Source organism: Salvelinus sp. IW2-2015, linkage group LG9, assembly GCF_002910315.2.
Source record: "Salvelinus sp. IW2-2015 linkage group LG9, ASM291031v2, whole genome shotgun sequence".
Classification (NCBI taxonomy): Eukaryota; Metazoa; Chordata; class Actinopteri; order Salmoniformes; family Salmonidae; genus Salvelinus; species Salvelinus sp. IW2-2015.
In genome coordinates, this window is record NC_036849.1 from 20536333 (window position 1) to 20557273 (window position 20941).

General features: G+C 42.3%; 1 pseudogene; it reads right to left on the reverse strand.

Annotated features, from left to right (window-relative positions):
- Positions 1 to 20941, reverse strand: part of LOC111969025 (1-phosphatidylinositol 4,5-bisphosphate phosphodiesterase beta-2-like) — a 40773-nt pseudogene that overhangs the window by 9699 nt on the left and 10133 nt on the right.

The following is a 20941-nucleotide window of genomic DNA, read 5'->3' on the forward strand; positions in this document are numbered from 1 at the left end:
CTAAATCTGCTATTCGCCTTGATACACCCCTTACCTGGACCACTTGAACCCCCCTCTACTGGGGACCCACTTGACACTCTACTGGGGACCACTACACCCCCTTACTGGGGACCACTTTGCTTGCTGCAGTATCTGTGTGCTTATGATGACCATGAATGCGTGTGTAGATGCGAGTGTTGTGGTGATGTGTGTGTGGCTCGATATAGTAGTGCAGGCTGTGTGTGTGTGTGTGTGTGTGTGTGTGTGTGTGTGTGTGTGTGTGTGTGTGTGTGTGTGTGTGTGTGTGTGAGTACATGCACGTGTGTCTGCGTGTGAGTGAACAGACAGGGTGGTCATGTGAATGAATCAGACACTTTTCTGTACAATACACTTCAGGAAAAGCTCTTTCAGTCAGTGTTACCATAGTTACTCTCCCTGTCTACCACAGTAGATAATGATAATGAAAACCATGTGAATTTCCCAATGTGGATGTGGAAAGCCCTGCAATAGTTACAGAGACACGTGTACATCCTGGTGTTGCCATTAAAGTCATAGTCCTGAGACATCTATAATTATAATCTGTAATAGCAGGTTCTATTTTAACTCAAAACGAATATACTTGCCACTGTATCAGTCTTGGCAGACTCCTCAGCCAGGCCCACACTCACTGCCCTTTTCAGCCTAAGTATATATATATCAATAATCTAATTGATTATGTTACCATTAAACTATGTAGTCTATGTCTAAAATGAAGTTGTTCCAACTCAGAACACAGCAGCACTCGTCACCACGTGCAAACCATTTGCTTTCCAACCAGCATTTAAAGCTCTGAATACATGAGCCCTATATTGTTTGTACTGTACCAGTACATCGAACAATGATTGAATCAATAAGTTGAATGAGTGGTCTTTTATGTGATTCCATAAGTACACATTCAGCTCACCTTGCCTTGTCTGAACCTGAGCGCTTTGACTGCCCTTACTTCTTTGTCTCCTTGGATTCACTTGGGGAGGAAACAGAGAACACTCGTCACTGGAGATGATTTTGAGGCCATTTAAGTGAAAGCCTCACTCAGCCCATTACATAAAAACTACCATTCAAAAAATATATTCTGCAGCCAGGCTGTAAGATCTTGTTCCAGTTCATATTTTGTAAGTGTAAGGGGTAATTAAAGGGGTCCAGTATCTGTTTGATAAGTAAAAACAGAAGGTATCTTATCCCTTATACTGCTGTTTGAACACCTGGTGGCTAATGGCTGGCCTTAGATAACCATCTGCCGGCTGGAGACACTGGATTACACTCACACACACTCCCTGTCTCATACACACATATACAGTGCCTTGCGAAAGTATTCACCCCCTTGGCATTTTTCCTATTTTGTTGCCTTACAACCTGGAATTAAAATAGATTTTTGGGGGGTTTGTATCATTTGATTTACACAACATGAGTGTGTGTGTGAGTGTAATACAGTGTAATCCAAACAAATACTGGACCACTTTGAAGATACAAACTATTTTGTATTGTGAAACAAACAAGAAATAAGACAAACTGAACTTGAGCATGCATAACTATTCACCCCCCAAAGTCAATATTTGTAGAGCCACTTTCTTGCAGCAATTATGTCTATATAAACTTGTGGCCTGCTGGAGGTCATTTTGCAGGGCTCTGGCAGTGCACCTCCTTGCACAAAGGCGNCATGACCTCAGGAGAGCGGTTCACACCAGGCATCCCAAGAATATTGCTGAACTGAAACAGTTTTGTAAAGAGGAATGGTCCAAAATTCCTCCTGACCGTTGTGCAGGTCTGATCCGCAACTACAGAAAACGTTTGGTTGAGGTTATTGCTGCCAAAGGAGGGTCAACCAGTTATTAAATCCAAGGGTTCACATACTTTTCCCACCCTGCACTGTGAATGTTTACACGGTGTGTTCAATAAAGACGTGAAAATGTATAATTGTTTGTGTGTTTTTAATTTAAGCAGACTGTGTTTGTCTATTGTTGTGACCTAGATGAAGATCAGATCAAATTTTATGACCAATTTATGCAGAAATCCAGGTATTTCCAAAGGGTTCACATACTTTTTCTTGCCACTCAGTAGGTGCAACCTGAGAGGAGATCAATACTGTTGGGTCACAATAGATTAGACTTGTCCAATCCCATCAAGTGGTATTTTGTTGTTGACCAAATATGTTATCACATTATAACCCCTCTCTGAAATGCAAACTACCGGTCAAAAGTTTGGACACACCTACTCATTCAAGGGTTTTTCTTTATTTTTACTATTTTCTACATTGTAGAATAATAGTGAACATATCAAAACAATGAAATAACACATGTAGTAACCAAAAGTGTTAAACAAATTAAAATATATTTTAGATTCTTCAAAGTAGCCTCTGTTTGCCTTGATGACAGCTTTGCACACTCTCTACAGCTTTGGCATTCTCTAAACCAGCTTCATGGGGTAGTCACCTGGAATGCATTTCAATTAACAGGTGTGCCTTAAATGTTCATTTGTGGAATTTCTTTCCTTCTTAATGTGTTTGAGCCAATCAGTGTTTGGACAATGTAGGGGTGGTATACAGAATATGTCCCTATTTGGAAAAAGACCAAGTCCATATTATGGCAAGAACAGCTCAAATAAGCAAAGATAAATGACAGTCCATCATTACTTTAAGACATGAATGTCAGTCAATATGAAACATTTCAAGAACTTTGAAAGTTTCTTCAAGTGCAGTTGCAAAAACCATCAAGCGCTATGATGAAACTGGCTCTCATGAGGATCGCCACAGGAAAGGAAGACCCAAAGTTACCTCTGCTGCAGAGGATAAGTTCATTAGAGTTACCAGCCTTGGACATTTCAGCCCAAATAAATGCTTCACAGATACAGTGAAAGTAACAGATACATCTCAACATCAACTGTTCAGAGGAGACTGTGTGAATCAGGCCTTCATGGTCGAATTTCTGCAAAGAAACCACTACTAAAGGACACCAATAAGAAGAAGAGACTTGCTTGGGCCAAGAAACATGAGCAATGGACATTAGACCGGTGGAAATCTGTCCTGATTTTTGGTTCCAACCGCCTTTGTGAGACGCCGTGTGGGTGAACGGATGATCTCCGCATGTGTATTTCCCACCGTGAAGCATGGAGGAGAATGTGTTATGGTGTTGGGGTGCTTTGCTGATGACATTGTCTGTGATTTATTTAGAATGCAAGGCACACTTAACCAGCATGGCTACCAAAGCATTCTGCAGCGATACGCTGCTTAGTGGAACTATCATTTGTTTTTCAACAGGACAATAACCCAACACACCTCCAGGCTGTGTAAGGGCTATTTTACCAAGAAGGAGAGTGATGGAGTGCTGCATGCCAGCAGAGTTTACCTGCCCTCCAACAATCCCCCGACCTCAACAACTTGAGATGGGTTGGGATGAGTTGGACCACAGGTGAAGGAAAATCAGCATTCAAGTGATCAGCATATCTGGGAACTCCTTCAACACTGTTGGAAAATAATTCCATGTGAAGCTGGTTGAGAGAATGCCAAGAGTGTGCAAAGCTGTCATCAAGGCAAATGGTGGCTATTTGAAAAATCTCAAATATAAAAATTTAATTTGATTTGTTTAACACTTATTCTACAATGTAGAAAATAGTAAAAAATAAAGAAGAACCCTTGAAGGTATGTGTTCTAAAACTTGATCAGTACTGTATGAAAGAGCAAAAGATTTCATAAAAATCTACTTTTAAACCCTCCTTGTTGAGGTGTCAGATCAACCAGATTGAACTAGTGTGAAAGGAGCAGAGTAGACTTGATGTGCTGTGACCCAGATGCAGTTGGGCCTGAATCCTGATGAGCCAAACATGGTAAAGAGAAGAACAACACAACACATCACTATCTCACTCTCACTCTCACACTCACTCACTCACTCTCTCCACATGTGCCCTGTCCTCACTCTGTGTAAACATCCTATAACAGCTAGGCCAGCCCTTTAGTAAGGGTGGCTCTGCTCCGCACTCAACTCAACTCGTGGTGTGTGTGGTGTGGGGTGTGTGTGGTTGTGTGTGTGTGTGTGGTGTGTGTGTGTGTGTGTGTGTGTGTGTGTGTGTGTGTGTGTGTGTGTGGTTGGGTGTGTGTTGTGTGTGTTGTGTGTGTGGGTGTGTGAGTACATGCACGTGTGTCTGCGTGTGAGTGAACAGACAGGGTGGTCATGTGAATGAATCAGACACTTTTCTGTACAATACACTTCAGGAAAAGCTCTTTCAGTCAGTGTTACCATAGTTACTCTCCCGTCTACCACAGTAGATAATGATAATGAAAACCATGTGAATTTCCCAATGTGGATGTGGAAAGCCCTGCAATAGTTACAAGAGACACGTGTTATCCTGGTGCTTGCCATTAAAGTCATAGTCCTGAGACATCTATAATTATAATCTGTAATAGCAGGTTCTATTTTACTCAAAACGAATATACTTGCCACTGTATCAGTCTTGGCAGACTCCTCAGCCAGGCCCACACTCACTGCCCTTTTCAGCCTAAGTATATATATATCAATAATCTAATTGATTATGTTACCATTAAACTATGTAGTCTATGTCTAAAATGAAGTTGTTCCAACTCAGAACACAGCAGCACTCGTCACCACGTGCAAACCATTTGCTTCCAACCAGCATTTAAAGCTCTGAATACATGAGCCCTATATTGTTTGTACTGTACCAGTACATCGAAAATGATTGAATCAATAAGGTTGAATGAGTGGTCTTTTATGTGATCCATAAGTACACATTCAGCTCACCTTGCCTTGTCTGAACCTGAGCGCTTGACTGCCCTTACTTCTTTGTCTCCTTGGATTCACTTGGGGAGGAAACAGAGAAACACTCGTCACTGGAGATGATTTTGAGGCCATTTAAGTGAAAGCCTCACTCAGCCATTACATAAAAACTACCATTCAAAAAATATATTCTGCAGCCAGGCTGTAAGATCTTGTTCCAGTTCATATTTTGTAAAGTGTAAGGGGTAATTAAAGGGGTCCAGTATTGTTTGATAAGTAAAAACAGAAGGTATCTTATCCCTTATACTGCTGTTTGAACACCTGGTGGCTAATGGCTGGCCTTAGATAACCATCTGCCGGCTGGAGACACTGGATTCACTCACACACACTCCCTGTCTCATACACACATATACAGTCTTGCGAAAGTATTCACCCCCTTGGCATTTTTCCTATTTTGTTGCTCTACAACCTGGAATTAAAATAGATTTTTGGGGGGTTTGTATCATTTGATTTACACAAATGAGTGTGTGTGTGAGTGTAATACAGTGTAATCCAAACAAATACTGGACCACTTTGAAGATACAAACTATTTTGTATTGTGAAACAAACAAGAAATAAGACAAACTGAACTTGAGCATGCATAACTATTCACCCCCCAAAGTCAATATTTGTAGAGCCACTTTCTTGCAGCAATTATGTCTATATAAAACTTGTGGCCTGCTGGAGGTCATTTTGCAGGGCTCTGGCAGTGCACCTCCTTGCACAAAGGCGGAGGTAGCGGTCCTGCTGCTGGGGTGTTGCCCTCCTACGGCCTCCTCCACGTCTCCTGATGTACTGGCCTGTCTCCTGGTAGCGCCTCCATGCTCTGGACACTACGCTGACAGACACAGCAAACCTTTTTGCCACAGCTCGCATTGATGTGCCATCCTGGATGAACTGCACTACCTGAGCCACTTGTGTGGGTTGTAGACTCCGTCTCATGCTACCACTAGAGTGAAAGCACCGCCAGCATTCAAAAGTGACCAAAACATCAGCCAGGAAGCATAGGAACTGAGAAGTGGTGTGTGGTCACCACCTGCAGAACCATTCCTTTTTTGGGGTGTCTTACTAATTGCCTATAATTTCCACCTTTTGTCTATTCCATTTGCACAACAGCATGTGAAATTTATTGTCAATCAGTGTTGCTTCCGGACAGTTTGATTTCACAGAAGTGTGATTGACTTGGAGTTACATTGTGTTGTTTAAGTGTTCCCTTTATTTTTTTGAGCAGTGTATATATATATACGGTATTTCACTCTCTCTCATACACACATACATAAAAGCCCGCACCCACAATAACCTGCACGGATGGCTGACTCATTTATTACTTCAGTTATTGTCTTTGTAAAAGGTCAAATAATTTCCCTGTCTAATACACATGCACACATGCGCTTTCTACAGACACACACAGGCACACACATGAGTTCCTTATCTATATTTAGAGGTCCTGCATCATATAGGTAGGCTACTGTGATGTGTTTTGGCCCACCTCTCCAGAGTGTTGAGTTCACTGATGTGTCTCTCTGTGGACATCTCCAACGGCTTGGCAAGTCGCTGTCAGCCACACAGGAAACAGGAAGTATCAGTAACAGAGCGGCAGCTCTACCAAGTGCAAAACAGACCTAGCGGAAGTCTCCACTGAAATGTGTTAGAGATCTGATGAACATGTGGTATGTGCTGTAAAACTTCATATACAGTTGAAGTCGGAAGTTTACATACACTTAGGTTGGAGTCATTAAAACTCGTTTTTCCACCACTTCACAAATTTCTTGTTAACAAACTATAGTTTTGGAAAGTTGGTTAGGACATCTACTTTGTGCATGACACAAGTCATTTTCAATTGTTTACAGACAGATTATTTAACTTATAAGTATTATAATTCACTGTATCACAATTCCAGTTGACTGTGCCTTTAAACAGCTTGGAAAATTCCAGAAAATTATGTCATGGCTTTAGAAGCTTCTGATAGGCTAATTGACATAATTTGAGTCAATTGGAGGTGTACTTGTGGATGTATTTCAAGACCTACCTTCAAACTCAGTGCCTCTTTGCTTGACATCATGGGAAAATCAAAAGAAATCAGCCAAGACCTCAGAAAACAAATGGTAGACCTCCACCTATATCGACATAACCTGAAAAGCCGCTCAGCAAGGAAGAAGCCACTACTCCAAAACCCCCATAAAAAAAAGCCAGACTACGGTTTGCAACTGCACATGGGGACAAACATCGTACTTTTTGGAGAAATGTCCTCTGGTCTGATGAAACAAAAATGGAACTGTTTGGCTGTAATGACCATCGTTATGTTTGGAGTAAAAGAGGGAGGTTTGCATTCCAAAGAACACCATCCCAACCGTGAATCACGGGGGTGGCAGCATCATGTTGTGGGGGTGCTTTGCTGTAGGAGGGACTGGTGCACCTCACAAAATAGATGGCATCATGAGGGAAGAAAATTATGTGGATATATTGAAGCAACATCTCAAGACATCAGTCAGGAAGTTAAAGCTTGGTCGCAAATGGGTCTTCCAAATGGACAATGACCCCAAGCATACTTCCAAAGTTGTGGCAAAATGGCTTAAGGACAACAAAGTCAAGGTATTGGAGTGGCCATCACAAAGCCCTGACCTCAATCCTATAGAAAATTTGTGGGCAGAACTGAAAAAGCGTGTGCGAGCAAGGAGGCCTACAAACCTGACTCAGTTACACCAGCTCTGTCAGGAGGGATGGGCCAAAATTCACACAACGTATTGTGGGAAGCTTGTGGAAGGCTACCCAAAACGTTTGACCCAAGTTAAACAATTAAAGGCAATGCTACAAAATACTATTTGATGAAAGAAATAAAAGCTGAAATAAATCACACTACTATTATTCTGACATTTCACATTCTTAAAATAAAGTGGTGATCCTAACTGACCTAAGACAGGGAAGTTTTACTAGGATTAAATGTCAGGAATTGTGAAAAACTGAGTTTAAATGTATTTGGCTAAGGTGTACTGTATGTAAACTTCCGACTTCAACTGTATATAAAAACTACTGTAACACAACCTTTGCCATGCATTTGCACGCACTCTGACAGAAACAGATTAGGACTGCCTGAGACCTGACTATGAGATGCTGCTGTCTCTAGCTCGATTGGCCTTCCAGTCCGCGGGGGGGGGGTCTGTTCCCTGGGCGGTGAGGTCACATCCCAGAGAAAACGACCTGATTGACCTCTATCTGATGCAGATCCAGAGCTTATGCTAAGAGCACCACAGAGCACCTGGTTGTGATGGATAATCAATACTGTGCTACAGGCCTGGCTTCCAGCCATCAGCTGAAGGCATGAGGTGAGATTCACTCATAAGTTGAGGTGCATGGTGGGGCCGTGCACATGGGAATGAGTTCCACTTTTGGGTGAGTCCAGAGGAAATTGATAGGCGTGGTAAACAGAGCCAAGAGCAGTGTATGTTGAGAAGTGGTTAGGGTGCTCAGGTGAATAGAGTCACAGGTGTAAGTTCATTACACACTATTGGCTTTAAATAAACACACCTTACCTCAACTGCTTATCCAGTACATGGATGCAATGTAAAAATAAAGACATCCTTGAATAAGAGATACATTATGTTTATGCAAAGAACTATCAATAATATCCTTAATATCGAATTGACTCTGGCAGTTTGTCTGAACTTCACTGTACCTCTTCTTCATCTGATCACACTGCTCCACCCACAGAGCTCTGAGATCCACTTGCAGCCTCGCCTTCTGCTCCATCACGCTCTCCTCCCTGGGGACGGTCTCTGCCGTCTCACCATCAGAGACCAGGTTTTAGACATGACATGGCGAAGGGGACAATAGTCTGCTGCTGATCCCTACAGTAATACCCAAAGGGGGATGGATGATCCATAGAGATCCTATTAAATTACTAGAGGGGCTATCTCATAAACTCTCAATGTTCCATAATGGGGTGAAAATGGCAGCCATATTGATCAGGGAGAACTCCAAACCAGTCTAATTGGAATGAATGACAGTATAGGCATAATCCATATTTGACGTATGCATGAAAATAAAAGTAAGGCATGTGGTATATCATAAATTGAGTAATAGAATTATTGACAACCTTATACCAAATTTCTGTATAAATAGCCTCTAAAATATATGTAAACAGACCATAAAATGTATGTTTTCTTAGAAAGCTGTGAGCGCTATTATATGTTACAATATCAGTACTTGTTGCATTTACAACTTGTCTAAGTCCTATCATCAACAGATTTCAGCCAGTGTATGGCTGTGGATTGATTGCATTGTCTGAATGGAATGTTGGCATATTGGCAGTTCATTTGAAGTATTGGAATCATTCCTCAAACTGTCTGGCTACCTAGCTAACAAAGCTAGTGCAGATAAATTATTCAAATTCATTATTTTACACAATATCTTATCACATCGCTAGCAAACCATGTATGAACAACTCCCTGACCAAAATGTCTGACCTTTATCCCATCATAAGAAGGTTCATACCCATTCTAGTAATCTATTTTCTAATTATATGGGATGATCTTTGTAAACTCACGTGGCTCTATCAGCGGCTCCAGGGGCATTATCAGGCCTCCACATCACTGCCTCACATAGAGGTCTGTTACTTCATCCTAGCAGCAGTATGCCGATTTAAAGTAGGATCCTAGGGCCAGGAGGTTTTCTTGATAATGTAACCTGACCAGGGAATGGTCAGGTAAAACACCTGGCCCTATTACTCAACAAAAGCGTCCGGGTAAAAGCCTAGAATTGTTCTTCCACAAGCAATAAATGTTTCTAGTTAAAAACATATCTTACATTTTACATTTTAGTCATTTAGCAGACACATTTAGAGGATATTTTTATCCCTTCATTAAGTGCTCTACCAAGAAAAACACATTAGCTGAGGAATATTCCAAATCTCCCTGAAGCTAATTATTATCAGTCTAAATATAACTCTTGTTAATTAAACTGGCCAAGAGAAAAACAACATGAATATATTCTGTGTGTCTGCCACCACCCCTAGTGGATGAGATTAAAATAAAACATGAATTTGTTGAGTCAGAAAACTTTAACTACAGAGGGCCTAAAAACATCTAGTGTATTCCATTAATATTTTTTCTTCATGGCGTTCTTCTTGAACGCTTTGAATGTGTCGCTGTATTTCTGGATGGATTTTCTTCTGGAACTTCTTCTCCAGTTCCTTCATGTCCTCACAGGCAACTGTGGACAGCTCTGAAAGAGGACATATATGATATATCAATTTCAGAGGCTCCTCAGAGCATCCTCCTTAGTGAATTTCATAAAAATAAAAATTGTGAAACTTTAAAAAAGTTGTCCTTTTTAGATACTAAATATATTCACATCACCAAATAATTGATTAAACACACTGTTTTGCAATGAAGGTCTACAGGTCTACAGTCTACAGTCTGGCCTCATCTGGGTACATTGACTTCAATACAAAATCTAGGAGGCTCGAGGTTCTCACTCCCTTCCATAGGCTTACACAGTAATTAGGACGTCCTCCAACCTATCAGCTTTTGCAGTATGAACTGACATGTTGTTCACCCAATTAAAGGATCAGATAATTAATCTAGTACTAAAAGCATAAGCTACAGCTAGCTAGCACTGCAGTGCATAAAATGTGGTGAGTAGTTGACTCAAAGAGAGAAAAAGACAATAGTTGAAATGTTTTGAACAAATTAATTTAAAGGAGAAGAAAGAGAGACAGAGAGAGAGAGCTATATTTCATAGTATTTTTTACTTTCACTTACTTAGCTAGCGAATGCAGCTAGCTAGTTTAGCCTACTCAAACACCCGGCTCAAATAGAGAGGGATGCTAAGGTAGCTAGCTGGCTATGGCTATCCAACATTGGAACTCTTCCAAGTCAAGGTAAGCTTTTGGTTTTGTAACGATGCATGCTGAGAGTCGGGAAGCAAGTTCAGGGAGTGAGTGTTTTAATAAATAAACACAACATAATACAAAATAAGAAACGAACAACGCACAGACATGACACAGCAACAGAAACAATAATGCCTTGGGAAGGAACCAAAGGGAGTGGCAGGTAGCCTAGTGGTTAGAGTGTTGGACTTATAACCGAAAGGTTGCAAGATCGAATCCCCGAGCTGACAAGGTAAAAATCTGTCGTTCTGCCCCTGAACAAGTCAGTTAACCCACTGTTCCTAGGCCGTCATTGAAAATAAGAATTTGTTCTCAACTGACTTGCCTAGTTAAATAAAGGTATATATATATATAGGGAAGGTAATCAGGGAAGTGATGGAGTCCAGGTGAGTCTGATGACACACATGTGCGGGTAATGATGGTGACAGGTGTACACCATATTGAGCAGCCTGGTGACCTAGAGGCCGGAGAGGGAGCACACGTGACAGTACCCTCTTCCCCTGCGTTCAGCTCCAGCCGCAGGACGCCAACCAAAGGGACGATCCCAGGGACCAGGAGCGGCCCAGTCACCCCTGCTGACGCGCGGGAACCTGTCACCGGCTGGGGTGCGGGAACCTGACAGGCACTGGAGCTGGTGATCCGGCTGAGGCATGAGAGCCTGACGAGCCGGTGGAAGCATGCAAGCCGGCTGTGGCAGGGGAGCCTGGAGATCCTGGCTGAGGCATGAGAGCTTGACGAACCAGCGCAGGCAGGACATGAGAGCCTGTAGCGGCTCCCGGACCCGATGTCATTCCCACCGGAAAAAACAACAACAAAAAACACTCCCTGATGCTTCCCTTAGGTGAGGCGTTATTCTGTAATGATGCGTGTTGGGAAGCAAGTTCAGGGAGTGAGTGTATTAATAAATAAACACTACAAAATAAGAAACACGAACAAAGCACAGACATGACACAGAAACAATAATGCCTGGGGAAGGAACCAAAGGGATATATAGGGAAGGTAATCAGGGAAGTGATGGATTCCAGGTGAGTCTGATGACGGTGGTGACAGGTGTGTGCCATAATGAGCAGCCTGGTAACCTAGAGGCTGGAGAGGGAGCACACGTGACAGGTTTTATTAATTTATTTCCACCTGGACTACTTGCTTACTGTACTCTGTACTGCATGATTGTAGTGGATTTACTAACGTTTTAGTTTTAGTTGCTATGTTGATTATGGCGTTAGCTAATATGGTGACAAAGATATAGGCTGTATGTAGCGGTTATGATTTGAAGGTTTGGCTTGGAAAGTTTTTTTTGCTTGGTCACAGACAGCTGATGTGTTGTGAACTGAAGTCCACAAGCGAAGGGAACAGGTGAGAGGAATTATACGATCAAAGGGATCATGCTGTTTGTATGTGGTTGGTATGAAAGTGAACTGCGCTTGTGTGTGAGCAGGGGTGTATTCATTCTGCCGATTCTGTTGAAAAACGTTTCTTAAATGGAAGCAAGCTGAACGAAAAGAGAATAAACATACCTGAACTCTTGTTTGCAACTGTTGGACTAATGATTACACCCTAGATCAGCTAGATGCAGGCAAGAGTGTGCAAGGTGTTATTGAATGTGTCAAGATCAATCAACTTGATTGCTCAAATTTCTATCAACCTGTACACCTATGTTGTACACTTTCATTTATAGGCTAGGTTAGGTGAATGGAATATGAATGACAGTCATCCAATATGCTGTAATATAAATAAGAGAAAGGAGGATACCTAGTCACTTGTACAACTGAATGCATTCAACTGAAATGTATCTTCCGCATTTAACCCAACCCCTCTGAATCAGCAATGCTCATGAAAAAAAACATCCTCCCTCATCTTAAATGCATCAACCGCCACTGATGTGTTTCCTTTTTACAACACAGAAGAGTCACTGGTGTTACCTTCATTGGCATCTACAGGAGTGGAGTCCTCAGGTGCAGGATCAGATGAGCTGGGCTCAGATGGAGGGTCAGGAGCCACAGCAGGGTCAGCAACAGGAGTGGATTCCAGTGGAGGCTGCTGAGGGGAGAACGGCTCATAATAATGGCAGGAACGGAAATAATGGAATGGCATCAAACACCATTCCACTGACTCCGCTCCAGTCATTACCAGAAGCCCGTTCTCCCCAATTAAGGTGCCACCAACCTCCTGTGGTGGATTCAACATCTGGATCAGGGGTAGGGATGACATCGGGTGAAACATCTAGGGTGGAATCAAGTGGAGTGGAGTCAACCTTGGGGTCAGGAGTCAACTCTGTGGCTGGTTCAGCCTCTGGGTCAACCTCAGGCTCTGGAAACTTCTCAACACTCTGGATGGGGTCAACAACAGATGGCTGAATGATTGGGGCAGGTTCATCCTCCACACTGACAGTGTTTGGGGGTGACATTGAATCCATGTTGGGTTTAGGCTCTGAAGGGGCCTCTTCAGGAGTAGGTGAGGTATCCTGGGTACTTGTAGAAGTATCAGCTTACTTCACTGGAGATTAAGCTTTAGTATCTTTAGTATAGTGAATTAAAATCTTGGCCCTACCCAACAGGAAACAGCCTTCTTACCTGTTTCTGCAAATGCAGTCTCCTCTCCCACAGTCTGTGTTATGTTGACAAGGGGCGTCTCATAGGGGGAGACATAGTCTGCTGATGAATGTGGGGACAGAGCACAAGTCCATCAAATCCCTGACAAAGACACCATAAAGCCAACCAAGCCCTGTTCACATCTCACTATGGAAATGTTTTGTTGTGAAAGGAGAACCTTAGGAGTGAAACATGTCATTTTCACGTGTTTCAATGAGCTCTGTCTGGGAATTGATTTACCTCTGTTGTCTTTGTTGTCTTCTCAGAATTCTTTGTTGGGTTGAATAAGGCATCTTTGAAATCTGAGGCAGAACAAGACAGTACAGAAGAAATCAGTCCCCTAGTGAAAATTGTATTTAAAATCAATGACTTAAAACACCATCTATAGGTGTCCTACCTATCCTACCTACACAAACATCCGAATTGAAATGTGAAAATTGAAATGTGAATACAAATTATTCTGTACCTTTTCTGAAAATAGAAACTGAAAGTAAGTGCGCTGTACCTGCAAAAGCAGCAGGGATGTAGTCCTTGACCTTGATGTACACAAAGAGAGCTGTCAGAGTGAGCGGCATGTTGCTCTCGCTGCGCAGACAGATGTGCTGGAAGCCTGCAGGGCACAAACCCCCATGAATCAATCAGACACAGGCAGAAGCCTTCTGACTCAAGGTCTACTTCAATCAGCCTCATTGTCGGGAAGACTGGGCAGAAGTGCAGTTTAAACCCATGTAGAAATACTGTAGGTAACGCTACATGAAGTTGCTCTCATATCTGTGTAGTAAAGCTGTAATCACTCAACACTGTAACAACACCATGTTAATACTGTGGTGTTACTAGATTAATAACAGTGTTACTTCACAGGTATAAGAGAAAGGTAATGTAACATGTTATCATACAAACCTGACTGAAGGGTCTCAGTGGGAATGATCCTGTGGCCCAGAAACTTCCCGCCCTCCTCGTGAACCACGATCCTGAGGGAGGCCATGTCAGGCAGCAGGATCTGTCCACACAACAACAAGCTTGACCCTTCTTACATGCATTCAACAAGGCAAAATGGTTAGCTTATAGAAATTATAGCTGAACGAATTGAATGAGTATACCTTCTCAAAAACAAATGGTTCCTCGTCCCACACTGGGTTAATGGTGTTCGGTATGGGATACCACTTGGTCCGGTACTTCTTACACGCCAGTCTTCACACTCGTCTGACAGAAACTGGCCTAAATAGATCTGTAAGGAATGATGATGGAGTTATGATAACGGATATATATGATACACAGGAGGTTGGTGGTACCTTAATTGGGGAAGACGGGCCTGGAGCGGAATGAAACACATGGTTAGCATTTTTTTGTATGCCATTCCATTTGCTCCGTTCCAGCCATTTTTATGAGCCGTACTCCCCTCAGCAGCCTACACTGAGGATTTGTTTTTATTTAAAATGTTTCTTTAATCTTTATTTAACTAGGCAAGTCAGTTAAATGACTGTAATGCCTTTAGAAACACATGTAGGCCTATGGTAAGGGTTTTTCTATTAACTAGGTTAACATTGAGGATTTCCTACACTGGACATCTTGTTACAACTGTTGATAAGTCATTGATAATAATCTCCCCATGTTTTTCATGTCATTACCTTAATATATAAGGGAGGATCATAGCTAGATTCAATAAAATTTACGAGTTGATTTACAACCTACGTTTAACCCTTTATCATGGTTGCTGTATTGACGGATTTGTCCACAATCGTGTGGCATAAAACATTTATTTTCTGTCCTTGCATTTATGACAGTGCAAGTTGTTAAGTATGAATCAGTTAAATTAGTCATTGAACTTGAACCCTGTAAGAATCCTGGATCTAGCTGTCGGACAGTTTTTTGTATAGAGATCTCAGAAATGCAGTGTAAATAGGTAACATTTTGTGTCTTTATGTAATGGGGTGGAAACAGTTTTCGTGGGCACAGAAATCTAAAATAATGTATGCATTGCAAAATCAAATTCTTAAAGACCTTGATACTTAAAACCTATATCGACTACTTGAACTTGAATTTGGAGCTCAGAAATTTAAGCAGCCTACTAGAATAGGCTTACCTTGAAAATCTGAACATTTCCTCAATTTGGTGCTTGAAATGTTCTTGTAATTATTGTAGTCAATTTATAAGTTCTCATGCTCCCATATAATTATCTGTGATTTAATTTTTTATCCATTTTTGTGAGAGATGTGGGCATTTACGTTTGTTTCCCACCACTTCAATTGAAGGGTATTGCGCTACTCTGTTGTGGTAAAAACACATGCGGTTATTATGAGGATGACAACATCTGATGTTGGCTTCAACTTGGATTTCCATACAAATCATTCCATTAAAAAAAGAACCTGTTTTTTGGCCACTTTCTCATCATAAAAACGGCGATGGTGAGATTCAAATGGTGAGATGAATTCTACCGCTATTCATGGTGTCACGCCCTGACCTTAGTTATCTTTGTTTTCTTTATTATTTTGGTTAGGTCAAGGTGTGACATGGGGGATGTATGTGTTTTGTCTTAGAGCCGCCCGTCTGTCCTGAGCCGCTAGAGCCGCCCGTCTGTCCTGAGCCGCTAGAGCCGCCCGTCAGTCAGGAGCCGCCAGAGCCGCCCGTCAGTCCGGAGCTGCCTTTCAGTCCGGAGCTGCCTTTCAGTCCGGAGCTGCCCCTCAGTCCGGAGCTGCCCCTCAGTCCGGAGCTGCCCCTCAGTCCGGAGCTGCCCCTCAGTCCGGAGCTGCCCCTCAGTNGAGCTGCCCCTCAGTCCGGAGCTGCCCCTCAGTCCGGAGCTGCCCCTCAGTCCGGAGCTGCCCCTCAGTCCGGAGCTGCCCCTCAGTCCGGAGCTACCACTCAGTCCGGAGCTGCCCCTCCGTCCAGTGGCGCCCTCTACGATGGTGTTCAGTCCGGGACTCGCTGCAAGGGTCCCCGCTCCAGAGGCGCCACCAAAGCGGGTAATGACTATGGTGGAGTGGGGTCCACGTCCCGCACCCGAGCCGCCGCCGTAAGAAGGCCCACCCGGACCCTCCCCTTCTGTGTCAGGTTTTGCGGCCGGAGTCCGCACCTTTGGGGGTGGGATACTCTGCCCTGACCTTAGTTATCTTTGTTTTCTTTATTATTTTGGTTAGGTCAGGGTGTGACATGGGGGATGTATGTGTTTTGTCTTGTCTAGGGGTTTTGTATGTTTCTTGGGGTGTTTACTAGTCTATGTGTTTGTAGGTCTATGGTTGCCTAGATTGGTTCTCAATTAGAGGCAGCTGTTTATCGTTGTCTCTGATTGGGAACCATATTTAGGCAGCCATATTTCGTGGGTTATTGTCTATATGTAAGTTGCCTGTGTCTGCACTTGTTTAATATATAGCTTCACGTGCGTTTGTTGTTTTGCATAGTTTGTTTAAGTGTTCTTTGTTTCGTTAAATCAATAGAAGAATGTATTTTTATCACGCTGAGCCTTGGTCCTTCTCTCTTCATCTAAACGACGAACGTGACACATGGGTTTATTATGTGTCTCTGTGTCGGCCACATAAGCTACAGAAGAATCAGCATGCATGCATCCAATCTATTTAGTCAGGCAATGTCCACATTATTCTCACATATTTTAGAATGTAACAATAATTTGAATATCAATGCATTGGCAAGACCAAAAATACATATTTATTCTTAAACTGGTAATAGCCTACTTTTTGCATGCTTTTTGGGGGGAGGGTTCTATATTAGGCCCTATATGTACAATTATATAAATGATACAATTGTATAATATTGAGGTCCTTGAAGATTACAATTAAGTGCTTGAAAAAGTCCCTGAAAAACCTTGAATTGATTTGCCAAATGTCTGTATAAAGCCTGCTTAAAGGATGTATAGTCCTAGGCCTATGATGTTGTATAGGTGGAGTTATGGGCTTTTTGAATATATTCACCTCTATTCCTTTAAGTACACATGTGGAACTGCATAAAAATATTTTTGTTGTTGTTTCAAACCATTTAGAAATTTGATCCCAATGTCACAAATTTCCCCATTATTTATAGAAAAATCCAAGAAGAAATAGAGCTGCAGACACAGCAGACCTGTATACATATTGACTGTCCACTTACAGTAGACTATCACAAAACAGACAGACATATTCAACCAAGATGAACACCCACACAGAAAGAGAGAGATGAGAGACAGAGAGAGAGAAAGCCTGAGGGTATGCTACTCTGAAAAACAAGTGGGAGGAAAATAGCCCCCAGTTACAAACAGCCAGCTGCATCAGCTCTTCCAAAGTGGAACCGTGGATAATGATCCAGAGTGGTTTGATAATGACTAAACAGTCCAATAACTACATTAGAACTCACACACGTTAGTCCTATAAAAAAATGTCTGAGATGTTTTAAATGCCTGGCACAAAAGCAAGAATACCGAATAGTGCCGATGTCTGCTGCTCTCTCTGAGATTGGAGTTAACATAATAATAATAACGTGCCTTGATGGTCAGTGTGTTGTCAACGATGGTGTCGATCCTGTCACAGTAGGGGTCAAACTTCTTGTTACTACCGCAGAAGAGGTCATGATTGAGGAGGTAGTCTGTTCTTCTGTTGAATTCAAATAAAGACACATTGTGCTGCATTGGGAAATCTGGAGAAAAAAACACATATTTTCAGAACTTTTCAAAATCACATTCATGTTTCTTCACTACTGCATACAGCACAACATTTTCATGCGAGATGGATCTGCATTTTTGTGGCATGTGCAGTAGAGCATTGTGCAACTGAAAACAGTGCAACACTGACCTACGGTGGTGAATATAAGAAACACTTAACATCAATAAAGAAACTCTACAAATGTGCCTTATCATGACTAATAATAATAATGGGAACAATCATAAATTATTACACCAGTTTATCAGCCATAAAACAATCATAATCCCAGATAGATGTTATACAGTAGCTTTACCCATAGTTTGATAGTTGAGCGCCACCATCTGGCAGCCAGCATTCCAGGGGGCTGTGGGCTGTAGTTGGACTAGTCTGGTTCCTTTAGGGTAGATTATTCTCATCTGCCTCTTGTTATGCCTGGATTGACATGTTAAGGGAGTTTGCATTCACAATGTGTGGCAGAAAATAATTATGATTTATTAGTATTTTGAGGGTAATTCAATCAGGGGTAAAGTAACAGTTGAGAAAAGGATGCCCCACAAACTCCACTGCAGTCTTGGATATCATATTCTCCCCTTTGGCCTCCACAAAAGATGAGATGAGGTAGCTCTTGTTTTTCTCTGTCCACAGGATAATGAGAGGGTGTAATGAGGTCTGTGTGTAGCTGGTGTAGAGGAGTCAGGCGCAGGACAGCAGATATGAGTAAATAAACGTACTTTACTCAACATATACAAATGCAATACAAATGCAATACAAAAAAGAGAGCCCACATTAACAGACCGTACTACATACAAACAATTACTCACAAACAGACATGGGGGAACAGAGGGTTAAATGATGAACAAGTAATTGGGGAATTGAAACCAGGTGTGTAAGACAAAGACAAAACGAATGGAAAATGAAAAGTGGATCAGCGATGGCTAGAAGGCCCGTGATGTCGACCGCCGAACGCCGCCCGAACAAGGAGAGGGACCGACTTTGGCGGAAGTGACAGAGGGATCGTGCAGAATATTAGTTTCCGTCAGCAACAACAACTAGATAAACAGGTTCTATAACATGTACTTTGAGTAAAGGAATTTTTTTATCATATGAGGTTATTATTTTAAGAAAAACTGCATCTCTCATTCCTATTTCTGTAGAGGCAAAAGTTACCCTCATCTAACTCCTGCCCCAACTTAACAGCAAATCACCAGTCACTTCTGGAGTTATCCAAATAAATTAATTTGGTGGGTTGGATGTAATTGACAGACATCTCCTCATATGCTGTCACTTCCTGTCCCGCTGTGCCCTATAGAAGGATATACATAAATTAACCTCCTGTCTGAAAGATCTAGTGACATAGAAACAGGCATAGAACCATCATCTTTCTCCACCTCATCAGAGTTCTTCATCTTCTCCTCATCCTGGTCCTCGTCCTCCTGCTGTTCTTCGTGGTCATCGATCATGGTCACCTCCTCCCCGGTCATGGTCACCTCCCCCATAAGACACATACAGCCTCAACACTCACTACAAAAATGTGACTGCAACATCATCTGTATAACAAGCACAGTACAACCACAATACAATGTAATTTGGTTTAGTTTTTGTCCTGTATTACACTCCAGTCACACACTGGCCCTCAGGGTTAGCGGGCCCTTCCTGGTTGGGCTCCTGGTCAGTGCTAACTGTGACTATGGGCTGGTCTGATCCTGCTGTCTTCTTGGGGCTGGCCTGGCTGGGCTTCTCATGGCTGCCATTCTTGTTCTTGATCAGGATCTTCCCCATGAGCTCCTCTGGACTGGGGATCTGCAGACCTGGCTTCAGCTGCTGAGTCACCCACACACAGGGGAGAAAACACACTTCAAATCAAATTGATTTATATAGCCCTTCTTACATCAGCTGATATCTCAAAGTGCTGTACAGAAACCCAGCCTAAAACCCCAAACAGCAAGCAATGCAGGTGTAGAAGCACGGTGGCTAGGAAAAACTCCCTAGAAAGGCCAAAACCTAGGAAGAAACCTAGAGAGGAACCAGGCTATGAGGGGTGGCCAGTCCTCTTCTGGCTGTGCCGGGTGGAGATTATAACAGAACATGGCCAAGATGTTCAAATGTTCATAAATGACCAGCATGGTCAAATAATAATAATCACAGTAGTTGTCGAGGGTGCAGCAAGTCAGCACCTCAGGGAGGGAGACAAGGCATGCCCACACACATGCACACACACAAGCGGAAACACACTCTGTTCAGGGAAGGTGGCTTTACACAGCAATGAGTTTAGAAGGCTACAAAGACCCATACGGGTCAACTAGCAATGTAGTAATGTGAAACAGGAAAAGGTGAGGAGGCTGAAGGTTCTGCCTCATTTCTTCTTCGTAAGCACACAAACCAAGCATGACTGCACTGAGAAATTAAGAATCATCTGACAATGTTAGATTAAATTCATAAGCCTTAAAACTGTGGCCATAGACCATCTGAACTGCTCAGGTACAGTATTTTTAAGACAAAAAGTAATGGGAGACCTGGCTTGTCTATGAAGGTATATATGACTGAGACAAAGGCACCTGTCAGTTCCTGACAGACAGTTCCACTCACAGGGTACTTGTCCAGAGGATCCGTTGGCAGCATATCTCCAAATATGCTTTTAAAATAGTTAGCCATTTTCTCCTCCTGCTTCACCCTTGAAAACACAATATAGCTTAGATAATGATCCCTTAAAGTCTACATGCAGGTTACAGGCTCAATCATATTATATAAATAGTCACATCCCACTGGACACACACTGGTTGAATCAACGTTGTTTCCTCGTCGTTTTCAATTAAATTATGTTGAACCAACGTGGAATAGACGTTGAATTAATGTCTGTGCCCAGTGGGATCATATTATGAATAGCATACAAATAAGTGTTTGTGATAGTAGTGGCCCTGCTTTTGATATGGCTAAAGTCAAACCATGTTTTTAATCTGAAAAGAAGAGTCAAATGTAGTGCCTTTGTCACGGCCGTCGCAGGGAGGAGACCAAGGCGCAGCGTGGTATACGTACATTCTCTTTATTTAACGAATGAACACT